Genomic DNA, 7319 nt, shown 5'->3' on the forward strand with positions numbered 1-7319 from the left:
CGTCACATTCAATACGTTAGGACACAACGTGTTGAATTCCCAATAATGAGTTTTTATTTTTTTTGATTGAAGAGAAATGCTCGATTATCGGATTTAACGAAGAAAATCGGAACCCAATACGTTAGGGCTCAATTCCTTGAAAATCCCAAATCGAACATTATCTCAATTTTAAAAATTTTCTATCTTTAAATTTGAGTAAAAATGATGTAATGTGATTTTATACATACAAATGCTATAATAATAATAATAACAATAATAAATACATCATCGACATAAAAATAATATAAGCAAATGAATAAAAAATGTAATCCATGACATGCAAAATATTAAATGTAAACACAATTATACAATGGATGGGATAGCAAACAAATAAATAAGGATCAAAAGATGTACACATGGAAATTATGAAGATTAAAAATATACATATAATTTACAAATAAAATTTTAGGTTATAGAATTTATATATAAATACAACACATAATATACTTATGAAAATAAAGAAAAAATAATTATACATATATATATATATAAAATAATAAAAATAAGTATATTTTAAAAAGGAAAAAAAGGGAGTATTTAATCACTTAAAACGTAAATATATACATATATATATGAAAATATTCATTAAAAAATAGGAAAATATTCATTTTTTAAATATATATATGTGTACATATAAAAGAATATATATAGATAAAAAATTAGAATAAAAATAATAATTACACTATAAATTAATAAAATAAATAAAAAGAACATAAAAAAACTAAATTGACTTGCAATTACAATATCTGGGGTAAATCCGCAAATAAATAAAAGTAAAAGGACTAATTTGAACGCGCAAGTTACATAGAGGGGCTGGAAGGGAAATTTTCCCTTCTCCTCTAAAATGGTGTCGTTCAAAAGGATTAAATTGGAATTTAAAATAAATAAAAGGGTAAATTAAAAAAAATAAAGAAAACTTAATTACAAAAACATTAAAAGGCGGAGGGGCTAAATAAAATAAATAAATAAAATTCGCAGTGGTATCACCTTCTCCTTTTTTTAAAATCGTAAATAAGTAAAAAAATAATCGAAAGAAAAAAATAGTAAGCCACCTTTAAAAAAACTGTCAATCGTTCTTTTTTTATTCCTCCTCCTCTTTTCTCTTTTTTTTTTCTTTTTTACAATGAAGGGAGAGGCCTCTATTTATAGTTGAGCCTCCCCAAATCCAACGGTACAGATCAATTACATCAACGGCTGAGATTAAATGGTATCTACAAATTAAATCTCTAAGATTACAAAATCATATCTAAGATTATATATCATATCTAAGATTGCATATCATATCTAAGATTGCATATATCATATCTAAGATTGCATATCATATCTAGGATTGCATATCATATCTAAGATTGCATATCCTCAAAATTATGTTTCCATATGTGAGCCGGGCTAAAATTAGGTATTACAATAATAATAAAAAAATCTTTAAAGGGACATTGTATCTTACCTGTTTTACTTAAAAATAACCTATTAATCCCTATATGTTAGATAAAATAATAAATTAATCTTTCATTATAAATTTCATCAATTTTACGGTTAAAAATCTAGATATAGTGATGAATAACCACACGTAACTTAATGTTAATATTAAAAAAATTATTTTTAGCAGTAAAAGTAAATGTAATTTTAACAGAATGATAATTTTATTTTTGATCTAATGCACTTTTGAGTAAATGGAGCAAAATGTATTATGCTCCTTGTCATTATGATGCATTTACTTCTTTTTTACATATTGTTGTATCTCTAACAAAACAATCTATAAAAGAACCATTGACCCATAAAAATCCATGCTTCGAAGTTCGGAAAAAAAACACGTGTTAGACCGGTGTCATCTCCAAAAGAAGAAAATGTGTTGCATGTAGTAGTTTAAATGAACGATGCTTAAACAAACAAAGCTTTATTCATGTTTGTTTGTTTTTTTTCTTTTAAAGTTGTTGATGTTCGAATTTGTGTTCATTAAAAATTTCAACATTATATTTCGAATTCGGTTTGTTTATTATTTAATATGTTCAAACTCAATTTATTTAATATTCGCAAATATACTAAACATACATGTTCATAGTCAATAAAAAACAACTATTTTCATAAAATATATATATATATATATATATATATATATTATCTTTAAATAAACAAATCTATAAACAATAGAAATTTATATTTTTGGAAACTAGTTGGAATGTATTCTTATTTATTAATAACTCACAGCAGCAAATGCTTATCAAAAGTATTTGTAACTAATCGGATAAGCGATTTTGGTTTATTTTTAGAAACCTTAGGTTTTTATTAGATAATGGGAAGTTTCAAATTTCAAAATTTGTTCAAAATATTTAATAACTTGATTTATAACAATGAGGTTAATTTTTTATTTGTTATTTTATGTGTCTCTTTATTATTTGTCAGCACAGTTACTAAATCTACGCAATTTCCTCTTCATATATGGTTACTTGATGCCATGGAGAGGCCTACTCTTATTTTGGCTCTTATGCATGCTGTCACTAGACCTGATCATGGGTCGGGCCACCCAGCCGGGCCCGAAGGTCCGCCCGAAATGTAGGAGAGTTTGAGCAAAAATATAGGCCTGAAAAATGGGTTTGGACAAAAAAAATAAGACCAGTTTAAAAAATGGGTCGGGCCTTGAGTAAGGCAAGCCCGGGCTCGAATTCACTAAAGGATAAAAAAAATCTGCTCTTTTTTTTTAATGTTATTTTCTTATTGTTTTCTCCCTATTTTGTTATCATTTTACTATTATGTTGCTACTATTTTGTTGTTATTGTTTGGATATTGTATAAAACTTATTTTATTGTTAATTTTTTTATTATTTTAGAGGTATTTGCTTGTTAAGTTGCATTTATCTTAGTGTTATTTAAGTCTACATATTTTTTAAATTTTATTTTCAATTTGTTGGAAAAATATTTATTTTGATGTTTTAATATTTTTGATGTATTATATATATTTAAAAATTATATAAAAATAATATAAAAAAATTAATACGAGTGGGCCAGACCCAAATTTTAGCATTTTTATCCAGGTCAGGCTTGGGCAAAATTTTAGACCTATTTTTCGGGTCGGGCCCAGGCCTAGTAAACGGGCCTAAAATTTTATTTGAACTCGGCCCTGCTCGACCCTTTATGTAACAGCCCGATTTTGGGCCTAGTCGGAACAGTGGTTTCGGGATCACAAATCCGACAAGGAAAAAATTATTTTTCTTATATTTTTATGGTCTACGATTTCACGGAATGATTTTGTGAAAATTTCGTTCGAAAATTTCGACGTTTGGGCACTCAATTGGACCATTGGTTAAGTTGGTAGACAAAAATGGGCATGAGATAAGTGAAATAGGAAATTTTTAAGTTAGGGGCAATTTGGTAATCTAGTAATTAAAATTAATTAAAAGGGAAAAAGATGACAACTTGTGCTCATCTTCTTCATTTGGACGAAATCAGCAAGGGGGAAGCCATTTTTAGGATTTTCAAGCTTCCAAGCTCCATAAATATGAAGCTAGAAATTATGTTAAGCAACTTTTGCTAAGCGATTTTGAGTAGACCAGTCCATGGGCCGGGCCGGGCCCACAAAAAATTTTTAGCCCGTTTACTAGGCCCGGCCCGAAATATGGGCCCGAGATTTTGCCCAGGCCCGGCCCGAAGACAAAATATGAGGCCCGAGCCCAGCCCGGCCCGTTTTTAATTAAAATTAAAAATTATTTTTTTAATAAAATTAAAACTAATTGTTATTAAAATTAATTGTTAGTAAAATTATCAAATTATTAATTGTTAATTGTATTAATTGTTGTAATAAAATCTAACATTTGATTAGTAAATTTATCAAATTATTAATTGTATTAATTGAATTAATTGTTGTAATAAAATCTAACATTTGATTAGTAAATTTATCAAATTATTAATTGTATTAATTGTATTAATTGTTGTAACAAAATCTAACATTTGATTAGTAAAACAAACTTGATGTTTTATTATTATTATTTTGTAACACTAGTCAAGGAAATGAAAGTAAATAAACTTAAAATAAAAAACTATTATATTTTAAAAATAAAATATATATATTTAATATTTTCAGGCCGGGCCGGGCCCGGGCCAAAAAATCTTGCCCGAGGCCCGGCCTATTTTTTAAACGGGCCTAAAATTTTGCCCAAGCCCATATTTCGGGCCTATATTTTTACCCAAACCCTCCCATATTTTGGGCGGGCCGCCCGGCCCATGGACAGGTCTACTTTTGAGTAAAAACGAGTAAAACGACATAATCGATAAAAATGCTAAATGTTCATAAGTAAGTGTTAGAGTGGGAATTTGATGTTGTCATAGAAGGGAAAAATGTTCAGCATGTCATAATACATAAGAATAAGGGATGAAGTTTAATTTACGAGCTTTGGGGGAAAAGTGTAAATATGCAAAAGTTTAGGGGCAAAATTGTAATTTTTCCAAAGTTTGAGTCAAGGACTGTTTTGATAAATGCGAGTACTAAATAAGTCAAATGTGTTATTATAGATCAAGAAAGAAGTGGAATCGACCTTGACCGGAGAAAAGAAAAGATTAAAGACTAAATTGCTAAATTTTTATATTGTTGCATCAAAGTAAGTTAAGTGTAAATAATAGTTATATTTTTTTATAAATTTTGAATTATATTTGATATGTGAATTAATATTGAATGTGGAAGGAAAATTATTCATGAATTATTCAAGTGATAAAGTGTTTAAAATAAAGTGTTAAGTGTAAATTCCCGGTTGAACTTAGGAATAGAAGTGGAGACAAGTGACATGTCACTAGAGATCAGTGTTACAGTGTTACAGTGAGTCCCGGGTGCTGGGTGATCTAGCATGTGTTGCAGACATCTGACAGCTTGTGTGAGCAAGCCCGTGGACATTTTTAGTGTTATTGATCAGTGGTAGCTTCGGCTACATATCAGTGGTAACTTCGGCTACATATCAGTGGTAGCTTCGGCTACATATCAGTGTGGCACTTATGTGCTAATTCTCTACGTATCCGTGTATATTCCGAGTGTTCAACGGGAAATTGACTAAGTGAAAATACATGAGATCATGTAATGATTAACTGTAATTGAATAATGAATATATGTGTGGAATTGAATTGAATATTGACTTGAAAATGGAAAAGTGAATTTTGAATTGAATAGTGATTAAAAGTGAAAAAGTGAAATTATGAAAAAGTAGAATTAGCAACAAAACAGTTTTGGACAGTAACAGTAGTGTGACTTTGAAAAATCACCAAAAATGGTGGAAATTGAATTAGAGAGTGAATAAGAGATGAAAGCTTAAGGAGTCTATTTTTACATAAAAGAAACAGAGAAAGCAAAAGAGTTATACATTTTGAGATATTTGAATTTTAGTGAGGCAAGGTCGGATTGATTTTGGAATCCTCTGTTCTGGCTTTGGAAAATAATTAAAAATTGTAAAAAAATGATTATGAGTTATAATTTATATGCTTAGAATCCTTAATGAGTCTATTTTCAAAGGGAACAAACGTAAATATCATCCGAGTTCTGTACAATGAGATAATTCATTTTTAGTGAAGAGAGGTCAGAGATGTTGAGCAGTGAAATAGGGGTGATTTTAAAGAATAAACTGTACTAATTGGCCAAGTAAAAAATTCTGAAAATTTTATGGAAATAAGAAATGTGAGTATAGTTTCAAGGGAAATTAACGGATCTTAATTTGGAGCTCTGTAGCTTCGGATAAAAATGATTTAGTGACTCTGACTCAAATAGACAGCTTTGAATTTAAATATAAGTGAATAGTGAAATTATTTATAATGCTATTTAAGCATGTTTTATACATAAAGGATGTGGAATGGAGAGGAGGAGGAGGAAAATAAAATGTATGAAAGAATTGTGTATAATGGTCATATGCCCGATTATAATCGGTAAATGTTAAATTGAATGGTAAATACGTATTGGTACTGAAGGAACTATTGCGGTATTGAAAAGCAATTGATCAAATGTTTAAGAAATTTAGTCATGACATATATATATGTGATAATAATGATATATGGATGATTATATCATTGAGTTGTATTGATTAATTCGGTTTATGTGATGGAAATGTCAAGAACAATTGTCTTTGATATGTGATGATCATGGTTTAAGCTCATATGAGAAAATAAAGTTTCATAGTAAGAGAGTGTGGTATTGAAATATATATATATATATATTGGATTGAGAAATTGATTTGAATTGTGAACATGAAAGATTGTGAATTGAATAAAATGGAAATGGAGCTTTGAATTACATGAGTAAGTATCGGGTCTCGTAGGCCCTATTTGTTATGAATATAATATTTTGAGGATATGTTGTAAAGAATTATAAAAGCATGTTAAAAATTTGAATAGTTTAAATTTGAATGAAATTTTGTAACTCGGTTTAATACGTTTACATCTGTAAGTGTTCTAGTAATGCCTCATACCTTATTCCGGAGTTGAATACGGGTAAGGGGTGTTACACTTTAGCACCTCTAGCCGTCACTGTGGTAGCTGTGAGAATTTTTCTTGTAGCCCACCTTCTTCTTCATTTTATAGTTACACCTTATATAATGAATCTTATACCTTTGATAGATATAATAACAATATTAGTAGGAGCTATGTTAGCACTTGCTCAAAAAGATATTAATAGGGTTTAGCCTATCTTACAATATCCCAATTGAATTATGTGATGTTAATTCTAGGTATGAGATCTTATCCAACCATTTTATTTCATTTCATTACTTATTCGAAAACATTATTAATTTTAGCATTCGGATTCTAATCGATTATTCGTGAGAATCAATTACACTTTTATTCAAACGCAATTATTTAATAAATAGATCATGAATATTAGAGATATTAGGTATCATTGGTAGTGGATAAGATCTTAGACTTCGATCCTAATTAAAAATAAATAAATTGTTTAAAGAAAAACATTTTATAATATTTTTAACTTTGTTTTAATTAATTTTTTAAATAATTTCAATATATGATCTAATCATATTTGCTCTTTTTGATATAATATCTAAAACTAAACATAGCCTCCCTAACTCGCGCACTCGAACCCATGTCCCCTGTATTGAGGACAATATCCATGTCAATCGAACAACCAAATGATATTTTATCTTTTAAAAATTGTATTAAATACTTTATTTAAAAAAGGATAGACACAAATAATGTTTGCCTTCAATTATATGAGAATGGAAGATACGTCTGGAAATAAATATGGACGTGGAAAACAATATTAATACTTAATTGAAAAGAAGTGTGACAAAACAACCACCATAG

This window comes from Gossypium raimondii, chromosome 7 (genome assembly GCF_025698545.1).
Source record: "Gossypium raimondii isolate GPD5lz chromosome 7, ASM2569854v1, whole genome shotgun sequence".
Lineage (NCBI taxonomy): Eukaryota > Viridiplantae > Streptophyta > Magnoliopsida > Malvales > Malvaceae > Gossypium > Gossypium raimondii.